We start from the raw sequence: 12,582 nt of genomic DNA, 5'->3' as shown, positions 1-12,582 counted from the left end.
TGCGTCTGGGCGACACAATCAGCAGTGTGTCGCCCAGACGCGCCTCTCTGGGCCCTCTGCCAACACCCACTGCGGCCTCGAGTTCACCGCCCGCGGACCTAGGAGCTTCTGCCTCTGCGCCTGGGGGGCCTGCGGGCTAGTGCCAGGCCGGGGGCGTGGGGGGTTCCTTCCCCTACTCTCTCGAGGGTTTGCATAGGGACCGGAGGGCAGTTTTGTCCCCCTTTTCTACCCACCCCCTCCCTGCCCCCGGCGGACTTCAAGGCCTTATCTGCAAGTCCAAGGCCATTTCAAACCGCGGAGCTGGTGTCGGACACTGGGAGGAGGTGGGAAATGTTCGTCGGTGGGTGCGAACCGTTTTGGCGAAGCCGAGATGGGCTCAAGTTTGGAGGCTTTCCCGCCCAGAGTGCCCAGGAGATACGGTTCGAACCTTCGGAGGCCATCTATTCCTCTGTCTCCCTCGCGCCCTCCCCTCTTTTCACTGCGGGAACTCAGAACTGTGCGACATGAATAGGGATGGTTACCACAGCCCAGCGTTGAGGCTCGCTGTTGGCGCAAGCCCGCCTTCTCCCGGGAGCTGCGTTTACGCACTAGTCCTGTCTGGTTACGCGCCTCTTAGGGGAGCAAGCAAAACATCTGGCAGGAAACGCTTTAAGGTTTAGAAATTGATTGTACAGATTGATGCCCGGCTAAAATCTGCCGTTCATTTTTGTTTTGTTGAAGCCTGGAATTTCAGCATGTATATGAACCTCACCTTGCACTGCCTGGTACTCCAGGCACCCCTAAACCTGAAGAGAAAACTCCAGTGATGTCTGGGGGAGCACGCCCTTATTTAGACAGTTTGCAAAGAAGGAACCTTCTCGAAGGGAAGTTCTCTTCCACCCTGGATCTCTCATAATTGCTTCCAGTAGTGGGTATTAGAGGTCTTTCAAGCTTTTTCATTCTAAAATATGTAAAATGTTATAACATTGCTAATACATAGTGTTTATTTTCCTATTAGAAAATTTGAATTTCTAAGATTTTTTTTTTTTTGGCTGTGTGGATTTTCCTTTCTATAAATTGTTTATTCACATGTCTTGTCCCTTTTTCTGTTAGACTGCTTTCCAGTCACTTTTTTTCTCAGAGCTCTTTGTATATTATAGATATAAACACTGCCTATTATTAATATTTCAAGTATTTCTCTAATGCTATTATTTATCTCTTGAATTTATGTATTTGTCATAAAAACTTAAACAATTCTTATGTAGTCTGTATTTACTTTAATAGCTTTAATAGCACTTGGGTTTTCAAGTCTTGGTTTTAAAAAAGTCTTACAAAATCCTGCCTTTTTTCCATATAAATATCGGGGGTTTTCTTGGCAATTCTCTCTTTTCTTCTTTCCTATCTTTTTCCTTCCTGCCTTCCTTCCTTCCTCTTCTTTCTCCTTTTCTTTCTTCCTTTCTCTTTCTTTCTTTTCTTTTTTTCCTTCCATCCATCCAACCATCCATCCATCCTACCTTCCTTCTTTTCTTTCCAATAAGGTCTTTAGTTCACCTGCAGTTTGTTATTGTGTATTATATAAATTATTTTTTTCATATTAATTAAACCGTTATCCATGTCCTAGATTAAATTTACAAATACATGTGATTTAATAGTTATATTCTCCAGCCTTTCCTATTGATCCATTTGTCTATTCCTACAGCAATACCAGGTATATATATATATATATTTGATTAATATCATCTTCTACTTTGCCTAGGCTCCTTGCAATTAGGAAGAGCCTTGTGACTAATTTAGCCAATAGGTTGTGAGTGGAAATGATGTGTGTCACTGCTACGCTGAAGCATGGAAGAGTGTGTGTGTGTGTATGTGTGTGTATGAGAGAGAAAGAGAGAGAGAGAGACACTTCTCCATGGATTCTCTCCACCAAGTCCCAAATGATGCAGCCACAGGAAGACAGGCCTTAATTACCTTGAGTTCCCAAGTGACTGTATAATCCAGGCTGCTGCCCATTTTGGACATGTAGTATGAGTAGGAAATAAATTTTTGTTGTATTAAGGCACTAGGTTTTGGGATTAATTTGTTACTCACCATGGTATAGCTTATCCTGACTAATACAGGAATAAATATTCCAATATCTGGTAAGGCAAGTTCATCTGGATGCTCATTTCATGCTTTTTAAAATCCATTTTTAGACATCACATTTAAATTTTAAATTCAATTTAAAAATTAAACAAAACAAACTGCAGTAGTATTTTAATTAGAACTGTGTGGAACTTACTGAATTTTGACAAAATTGACATTTTGGATATATATTTTTTAATCCAAGAACATGGTATGCCTTTCCATTTATTCAAGTCTTATTTATACCTCTCAAAAAGATTTTATAATTTTGGTTAAAATAGATCCAGTCTTTTGGTTACATAATTTCCATATATTTTGTAGGTTTTGTTTCTATTTTAAATGAAATATTTTTTTTAATTTTAGATAAAAGAAAACCCATTGTCTTCTGTGTATATGTATTTGTGTTTATGTGTATGAGTGTGTTTCTTTGTATGTATCCTGGTCATTTTACTGAATTTTGTATATATTCTGCTTTTTATTTGCTTTTCTTTGTGTTTTCAATCACATCATTAGCATATTCTTGTCTCACTGAATTTCCTTTATGTTCTAGGACAATGTTTAATTAAAATTGGTGATAACAGGTATTTCTGTATAGTTTCTGAATTTAAATTAAGATGACTTTGAATTTTTACTATTTAGGAGAATATTTGTTGTTAAATTTGCTAAATAGGCTCTTATGTTTAAATAGTTTCCTTCTGGGGCGCCTGGGTGGCTCAGTGGGTTAAGCCGCTGCCTTCAGCTCAGGTCATGATCTCAGGGCCCTGGGATAGAGCCCCGCATTGGGCTCTCTGCTCAGCAGGGAGCCTGCTTCCTCCTCTCTCTCTCTCTCTACCTGCCTCTCTGCCTGCTTGTGATCTCTGTCTGTCAAATAAATAAATAAAATCTTTAAAAAAAAATAAATAAATAGTTTCCTTCTACTTTATTTTACCTAAAGAATTTTAAATGAATGTCTTATAAATTTCTTTTACTTTTAAATGCCTTTTTCAGGATCTGTTGATATGATTGTGTAATTTTTTTTCACTAATTTGTTGACATAATGGATTGAATGAATAGATTTCCCAACACTGGACCCAACCTAGCATTCCTGACACAATATCTGCTTGGGCAAAGGCTATATTATTTCTTTGATATATTGCTGGATTCAACTTGCTAATGATTTATTTAACATTTTTACATCTATTTTTCTAAGTGAAACTGATGTAGAGATTTTTTTCCTTTTCTTTTTCATATATTAGTATTACGCACCAAAAAATGAAATGAGAAGCATCTCATCTCTAACTATGGCAAGAAATACTAGTCTTGGTCCCTGAACTACCCAAGAACTAGCGGGAAATGTAAGTCCCTGGGCCATCACAGTACTACTAACTTAGAATCTGCATTTTAGTAGGACCTTAAGTTATTTGTATGCACATTAAAGTTCGAAGGGTTTATTTTTTTTTTAAGATTTTTATTTACTTATTTGACACAGAGAGAGAGAGAGAGGGAATACAAGCAGGGGAAATGGGAGAGGGAGAAGCAGGCTTCTCATTGAACAGGGAGCCTGTCACAGGGCTTGATCCAAGGACCCTGGGATCATGATCTGAGCTGAAGGCAGATGCTTAATGACTGAGCCACCCAGGCACCCTGTAAAGTTTGAGGAGTTTAAAATAGGTCCAGTGTTTTCCAAGTTTCTTAATGATAAGAAACTCTTGAGTTGGTCGTTAATAAACATTATCCGGTTCCAAGGAAAACTCTGATTTGGTGAATCTGGATTGGGGTTCAGTGGTCTGTGTTTTTACCAAGTACGCTGGGTCAGTTTTCTCTTCAAGCAAGTTTTGGAAATATGTGGACCTTTTACTTTAAACAGCACAAAACTAGATGACTTCTTTCTTCATCTCAAGGAAATTTTCAGCTAGTATTTTTTTTTTTTTAATTATTACGTCTTCTCTATTAGCCCTATCTTCTCCTTTTGAGACTCTCATTGTTGTCATGGTAGGTTTTCTAGAACCATCCTCTGGATGTTTACAAACGATTCCTGCTCTCATTCTCAGATCTCAGTATCCAGGCTCTTTTATTTTGGTACTTTCTCCAAGTTCTGTTGATCTCCCAGCATAGCCCAGCCTGCCTGGTTCTACTCTTTTCTCAGCTCAACTCCCAACAGAGCCCCAGGGCTCATTTATATCCAGCTGCCCTTAAGACCTGAAGCCACGTGGCCGATAGGAGAGAACATTGGAGTTGCTGGGAAAAGGAATGCAGCTGTGTTCATGTCCCCATAAACTCTGATCTCCTGAAGCCACTGGTGTAGAAACATCACCTTCCCCCTCCAGTGTGGATGAGTTACCACTGTTAGTCACTGGCTTCCTTCCTCAGCCATCCTTTCACAAGACAAACTGGTATACGTTATATCTCTTGGAAATTACATTGTTACTTCTCTGAAGGTAGGAACCATGTTATTCAACTATTCGTTTGCTAGCAGTCCCTTCCCTACATGGCACGATTAATACATATGTATTGGGTTGGATTGAATTGCTTGACAATGGTTGAATTTAGAAAGGTGGTGAGAGACAGGGAGGCAGCACCAGAACAGAATTCACCAAACTGCAAATCTTCCCAATACAAAAACAACAATAACATTAATAAAAATAACAGGAAGTAAGGGGAGGACGGAGAGGGTATATGGCTCTTCAACAATGCTTTCTCTGTGCCCGGAACAACTGTTCTACCTGCTTTACATGTAGTCACTATTTGCCTGTGCTTTTAGCTTTAGCTTTCTGAAACACTTTGTTTTATGTGCGTTTATATATATACTATAGCATATAGCATAGATTTTGAGTTTCTTTTCATGAGCTAATGTAAAAATCATTTTCCTTTGAGTTAAAATGATTCATATTTAATGATATGACTGATACATTTGGCTTTACGTCTGTTATGTTATTTTATGTTATATTCCCGGAATGTATTTTTTTACATTTATGGGCAAATATATATGTGTTATATACATGGTCTGTTTGCTTTAAAAAATGATTGTGTTATTTAGAAAGACTTGTGTGTTTTTTTTTTTCCCTAGTAGGTAATTTTATACTCGTACCTTTTATAATGCTCTTAGTCTCTTTTTGTCGTATAGACTTCTGTTATTTGGTTTATCAGCTTCAAATGAGATTGTAAATCCTCCACCTATTACCCACGTTGTGATATATGAGCCTTTCCCATTCAATTGAGCCATGCTAACCTGCTGTCTTTGCAGGTCAAAAATGCCTGTTGGTCAGCATGTCATATGGCTTAATCTGGTAATACTTTTCCCTTCTATTTCTTTTCTTTTCCCATTTTAAAAGATGTGTTATTTCTATTTTGACAAATATTTTTTCTTTCACATGTATCTTTGTTTTTGTTTTGGTCTTAGGCCTATAATGAAATGCATCCAATGGTCATCATCAGTCCTTTTGCTAAAATGTCTGCGTCGATCTTTAGGCTGAAAGAAGTACCTTCTGCAATGAGCTCTTCAGAAAGACCTCATAAGTAGAGCCTTGCATTTTTAAGACTGTTTTCTGTAGCCCTCACACTAGAAGTTTAGCTTCAGCATATATTCTTTTACTTTAAAAATAAATACTAAAAACTACACATACTACTTGGCATGTTTTACAGACTTCTATGATTTTATGGACACAAAACTTTGGGGCTTTGCATACCTCTCATTTTGTTTTTTTGTTAAGATTTTTATTCATTTAGGGGCGCCTGGGTGGCTCAGTGGGTTAAGCCGCTGCCTTCGGCTCAGGTCATGATCTCGGTATCCTGGGATCGAGCCCCGCGTCGGGCTCTCTGCTCGGCAGGGAGCCTGCTTCCTCCTCTCTCTCTGCCTGCCTCTCTGCCTGCTTGTGATCTCTCTCTGTCAAATAAATAAATAAAAAATCTTTAAAAAAAAAAGATTTTTATTCATTTAAGAGAGAGATAGAGAGAGAGAGAGAGAGACGGTGAGAGAGAGAGAGCTGGGGGAGGGGGAGAGGAAGAGAGAGAGGTAGAAGCAGATTCCCCAAGGAGCAGTGAGCTCGGTTCCAGGATCCTGGGATCATGACCTGAGCAGACGCTTAACTGACTGAGCCACCCAGGCGCCCCTATCTCTCAATTCTTAAAGAAAATCACTATTTTCTATTACTGGAGAATGTTTTCAGACCTGTTAAGTTGTTGTAACTACTTAAATATTTCTGTTCTATTACTGGAGAATATTTTAGAAGAAAAGTTAAAGACCATTTAATATTTGAAATGAAAATGTATATCTATATTTATTTTTCAAATAAAATTTCATTGAAGTATGAATTGATACAGAAAAGGACACATATCCTAAGTGCAGAACTCAATAAATCACAGGAAGTAAACATATCTGTGTAAACACATCCTAGGGGAAAAAGACTATTACCGGAATGATAGAGACCCTCTCTCAGCCATCTGCAAAGGTAACCCTACCTTAGCTTCTAAAACTGCAGATTCAATTTGCATGTTTTTTGAATTTTAAGTTAATGGAATTATGCCTGTATAGCTTCTTTTACCCCATATTACAATTGTGAGATTCATTTATGTTGTTTGTAACAAGAATTCACTCTCTCTTTTTTAAAATTTATTTAACTTAAATTAATGAACATACAGTGTATTATTAGTTTCAGAGGTAGAGTTTAGTGATTCATCAGTTGTATGTAACACCTAGTTCTCATTCCATCAAGTGCCCTCCTCCTTAATTCCCATCATCCAATTATCCCATCTCTCCATCCACTTCCCCTTCAGCAATGCTGTTTGTTTTCTAGAGTTAAGTCTCTTATAGTTTGTTTCTCTCTCTTATTTCATCTTGTTTTATTTTCTCCTCCCTTCCCCTATGTTCATCTGTTCTGTTTCTTGAATTCCACATATGAGTTCATTTTCATTGCCATATAGCATTCCATTGTTTGAAAATACTTGTTTATTCATTCATTGTTGATGGACACTTGATTGTCTTTTGTATTTCACAATAAGAACAATGTCACTATTTCTTAAGCACATGTTTACACAGTTTTGTTGGGAAAATGCCTAGGAATACAATCACTGGGTCATGAGTTTGCATATGCTCAGCTTTAATAGATATTTACAAACACATAGTTCCTTGCAACAATTACAATCCCATAGCAACACACATAAGTTTTCCAGGTGCTTCACATCCTTGCAAATAAATAGGATTGTCAGTTTTCTTAATCTCTGCCATTCTGATGGGTGGGATATCCCACTTTGGTTTTAGTTTGTGTTTTACTGATGAATGAAAGAATGTGGTGGAGCACCTTTTCATATAATTTTTGGAAGGTGTCTGTTTTAGTTGTTTGATTTTTTTTAATTGGCTTTCTCTTTTATTGATTTGTAAGAGCTCCTTAGATGAAATAGGTCCTTTGTCAGTTATTCTGTAGTTTGCCTTTGTCTTTTGATGGCCAGAAATTCCTATTTTTAATGTATCACCTTTCCCCGCCTTTACAGTCAATGCTTTTTGTGCTTTAAGAAATCTTTGTTTATCACAAGATCATGAAGATATTATGTTATCTTCCATTAACTTGATTCCTTTAACTTTTATATCTAGCTCTATAATCTAATTGGAATTGATTAATGAGTATGGTATGAACTAGAGGGTTAAGATTCATGTTCATCTTTATTGATATTCAATTGTCCTAGAATAGTTTACTTAAAAGAATGTTCTTTCTCTACTGTCTTCAATGCCACCTCTGCCATAAATCAAGTAATTCTGTATGTGAAGGTCTATTTTTGGAATCTCTATTTTGTTCCATTGGCCTTTTGAATATCCTTACTCTAGTATTATTACAGGTCTATAATAAGCTGTCATATAATCTAGCAGTATAAGTTCTCATTTTTTTTTCTTGAAATAGCCTTAGCTATTCTTAGCCCTTTGCATTTCCATACAAATTTTAGAATTTATCAGTTTTTACCAAAAAGCCAAACTCCGTGGCAATTTAAACTGGGACTGTTTTGAATCTCTAGATTTATTTGGAAAGGATCTATATCTTTACCATACTTATTTAGATCTTCTTAATGTTTCTCAATTAAGTTTTATAATTTTCAATATGGAGGTCTTACACATCTTAGATGTATTGCTAGATGTTCAGTCACTTTGATACTTTGATGCTGTTGTGATAATTTTTCAAATTTTACTTTCTAATGTTGCTATATATAGATATACAATTGACCTTTGTATTTTGATTTTATATTTATAACTCTGGTAAATTCACTCATTAATTCTCATGGTTTAAATTTAGATTCCTCTGGAATTTTTTTTTTTTTATTTTACACATTGCCTTTATTTTTTCAAAGTTTTTATTTAAATTCTAGTTAGTTAGCACATAATGTAATATTAGTTTCAGGAGTAGAATTTAGTGATTCAGGGGCGCCTGGGTGGCTCAGTGGGTTAAGCCGCTGCTTTCGGCTCAGGTCATGATCTCAGGGGTCCTGGGATCGAGCCCCGCATTGGGCTCTCTGCTCAGCAGGGAGCCTGCTTCCTCCTTTCTCTCTGCCTGCCTCTCTGCCTGCTTGTGATCTCTCTCTGTCAAATAAATAAATAAAATCTTTAGAAAAAAAAAGAATTTAGTGATTCATCACTTACATGTAATACCAGGTGCTCAGCTCAACAAGTGCCATCCTTAATACTCACCACCCATCTAGCCCATCCCCCACCTACCTCCCCTTCAGCAATCCTCAGTTTGTTCTCTATAGTTTAGAGTCTTTTATGGTTTGCATCCCTTTCTTTTTTCCCCTTCCCCATGTTCATTTGTTATGTTTCTTAAATTCCAAATATGAGTGAAATCGTGTGATAGTTGGCTTTCTCTGACTGACTTATTTCATTTAGCATAATACACTTTAGCTCCATCCACATCATTGCAAATGGCAAGATTTTATTCTTTTTGATGATTGAGTAATACTCCATTACAAATATATACCACTTCTATTTTATTCATTCTTTAGTCAATGGACTGATGGACATTTGGGCTCTTTCCATAATTTGGCTATTGTTGATAATGTGGCTATAAATATCAGGGTGCATGTGCCTTCAAATCAGTATTTTTGTATCCTTTAAGCAAATACCTAGGAGTGCAATTGCTGGATTGTAGGGTAGTTCTATTTTTAACTTTCTGAGGAACCTCCATACTGTTTTACACAGTGGCTGCACCAGTTTGCATTCCCACCAACAGTATAAGAGGGTTTACCTTTCCCCACCTCCTCACCAACATCTGTCATTTCCTGAGTGGTTGATTTTAGTCAGTCTGACACGTGTGAGTTGGTATCTCATCATGGTTTTGATTTGTGCTTCCCTAATGACAAATGATGTTGAGTATCTTCTCATGTGTCTGTTAGCTATCTGGAGTCTTCTTTGGAAAAATGTCTGTTCATGTCTTCTGCTCATTTCTTAACTGGGTTATTTGTTTTTTGGGTGTTGAGTCTGATAAGTTCTTTATAGATTTTGGATATTAACTCTTTATCAGATATATATTTGCAAATATTCTCCCTTTCTGTAGGTTGCCTTTTAGTTTTGTTGCTTGTTTCCTTAGCTATGCAGGAAATTTTTATCTTGATAATGTCCCAATAGTTCATCTTTGCTTTTGTTTCCTTTGACTCCAGAGACTTGTCTAGCAAGAAGTTGCTATGGCCAATGTCAAAGAGGTTGTTGTTGGTGTTCTCCTCTAGGATTTTTTTTTTTTTTAGATTTTATTTATTTATTTGTCAGAGAGAGAGAAATCACAAGTAGGCAGAGAGGCAGGCAGAGACAGAGGGAGAAGCAGGTTCCCTGCCAAGCAAGGAACCCGATATGGGACTCGATCCCAGGACGCTGGGACCATGACCTGAGCCGAAGGCAGCCACCCAACCAACTGAGCCACCCAGGCATCCCTCCTCTAGGATTTTGATGGTTTTCTGTTTCACATGTAGGTCTTTCATCCATTTTGAATTGATTTTTGTGTATGGTCTAATACAGTGGTCAGTTTCATTCTTCTCCATGTTGCTATACAATTTCCCCAGCACCATTTGTTGAAGAGACTATTTTTTTCCATTGGATATTATTTTCTGCTTTGTTGATTAGTTGACCATATAGTTGTGGGTCCATTTCCTGGTTTTCTATCCTATTTCACAGATCTATGTGTCTGTTTTTGTGCCAGTATCATATTGTCTTGACAACTACAGCTTTGTAATATAGCGTGAAGTCCAGAATTGTGATGCCTCCAGATTTGCTTTTCTTTTTCAAGATTGCTTTGGCTATTGGGGGTCTTTTGTGGTTCTGTACAAATTTTAGGATTGTTTGTTTTAGATCTGTGAAAAATGCTAGTGGTATTTTCATAGGGATTTCATTAAATCTGTAGATTGCTTTGGGTAGTATAGACTTTTTTTTTAAAAAGATTTAATTAATTTATTTATTTGATACAGAGAGAGAGAGAGAGAGATCACAAGTAGGCAGAGAAGCAGGCAGAGAGAGGGGGAAGCAGGCTCCCCGCTGAGCAGAGAGCCCGATGTGGGGCTCGATCCCAAGACTTTGGGATCATGACCTGAGTGGAAGGCAGAGGCTTAACCCACTGAGCCACTCAGGTGCCCCTAGTATAGACATTTTAACAATTTTTTTTTCCTTCCAGTCAATAGGTGTGGAATGTTTTTCCATTTCTTTGTGTCATCTTCAATTTCTTTCACAAGTGTTGTATAGTTTTCAGAGTACAGATCTTTTACCTCTTTGATTAGGTTCATTCCTAGTATCTTATGGTTTTGGGAGCAGTTGTAAATGGGACTGATTCCCTGATTTCTCTTTCTGCTACTTCATTATTGGTGTATAGAAATGCAACAGATTTCTGTACACTGATTTTGTATCCTACAATTTTGCTGAATTCATATATCAGTTCTAGCAGTTTTTCAGTAGAATCTTTTTTAAAATCTTTTTTTAAATTTATTTTCAGCATAACAGTATTCATTGTTTTTGTACCCCACCCAGTGCTCCATGCAATCCGTGCCCTCTCTAATACCCACCTGGTTCCCCCAACCTCCTACCCCCCCACCTCTTCAAACCCTTCAGATTGTTTTTCAGAGTCCATAGTCTCTCATTGTTCACCTCCCCTTCCAATTTCCCCCAACTCCCTTCTCCTAACTCCCCATGTCCTCCATGCTATTTGTTATGCTCCACAAATAAGTGAAACCATATGATAAATGACTCTCTCTGCTTGACTTATTTCACTCAGCATAATCTCTTCCAGTCCCGTCCATGTTGCTACAAAAGTTGGGTATTCATCCTTTCTGATGGAGGCATAATACTCCATAGTGTATATGGACCACATCTTCCTTATCCATTCGTCCATTGAAGGGCATCTTGGTTCTTTCCACAGTTTGGCAACCATGGCCATTGCTGCTATAAACACTGGGGTACAGATGGCCCTTCTTTTCACTACATCTGTATCTTTGGGGTAAATACCCAGTAGTGCAATCGCAGGGTCATAGGGAAGTTCTATTTTTAATCTCTTGAGGAATCTCCACACTGTTCTCCAAAGAGGCTGCACCAACTTGCATTCCCACCAACAGTGTAAGAGGGTTCCCCTTTCTCCACATCCCCTCCAACACATGTTGTTTCCTGTCTTGCTAATTTTGGCCATTCTAACTGGTGTAAGGTGATATCTCAATGTAGTTTTAATTTGAATCTCCCTGATGGCAAGTGATGATGATTTTTTCATGTGTCTGATAGCCATTTGTATGTCTTCATTGGAGAAGTGTCTGTTCATATCTTCTGCCCATTTTTTGATATGATTATCTGTTTTGTGTGTGTTGAGTTTGAGGAGTTCTTTATAGATCCTGGATATCAATCTTTTGTCTGTACTGTCATTTGCAAATATCTTCTCCCATTCCGTGGGTTGCCTCTTTGTTTTCTTGACTGTTTCCTTTGCTGTGCAGAAGCTTTTGATTTTGATGAAGTCCCAAAAGTTTATTTTGGCTTTTGTTTCCTTTGTCTTTGGAGACATATCTTGAAAGAAGTTGCTGTGGCTGATATCGAAGAGATTACTGCCTATGTTCTCCTCTAGGATTCTGATGGATTCCTGTCTCACTTTGAGGTCTTTTATCCATTTTGAGTTTATCTTTGTGTATGGTGTAAGAGAATGGTCGAGTTTCATTCTTCTACATATAGCTGCCCAGTTTTCCCAGCACCATTTATTGAAGAGACTGTCTTTTTTCCACTGTATATTTTTTCCTGTTTTGTCGAAGATTAACTGACCATAGAGTTGAGGGTCCATATCTGGGCTCTCTACTCTGTTCCACTGGTCTATGTGTCTGTTTTTATGCCAGTACCAAGCTGTCTTAGTGATCACAGCTTTGTAGTAAAGCTTGAAATCAGGTAACGTGATGCCCCCAGTTTTATTTTTGTTTTTCAACATTTCCTTAGCGATTCAGGGTCTCTTCTGGTTTCATACAAATTTTTGGATTATTTGCTCTAGCTCTTTGAAGAATACCGGTGGAATTTTGATT

General features: G+C 37.8%; 1 protein-coding gene across 1 annotated transcript in view; it reads right to left on the bottom strand.

Moving 5' to 3' along the window:
- TACR1 (tachykinin receptor 1) overlaps nucleotides 1-12,582 on the bottom strand; it is a 178,035-nt gene that overhangs the window by 148,711 nt on the left and 16,742 nt on the right. The gene's annotated exons all lie outside the window — the stretch shown is intronic.

The sequence above is a fragment of the Lutra lutra genome, chromosome 9 (genome assembly GCF_902655055.1).
Source record: "Lutra lutra chromosome 9, mLutLut1.2, whole genome shotgun sequence".
NCBI lineage: Eukaryota > Metazoa > Chordata > Mammalia > Carnivora > Mustelidae > Lutra > Lutra lutra.
The sequence above is the reverse complement of the archived record's forward strand: the minus strand, read 5'-3'. Positions and strand labels throughout refer to the sequence as shown.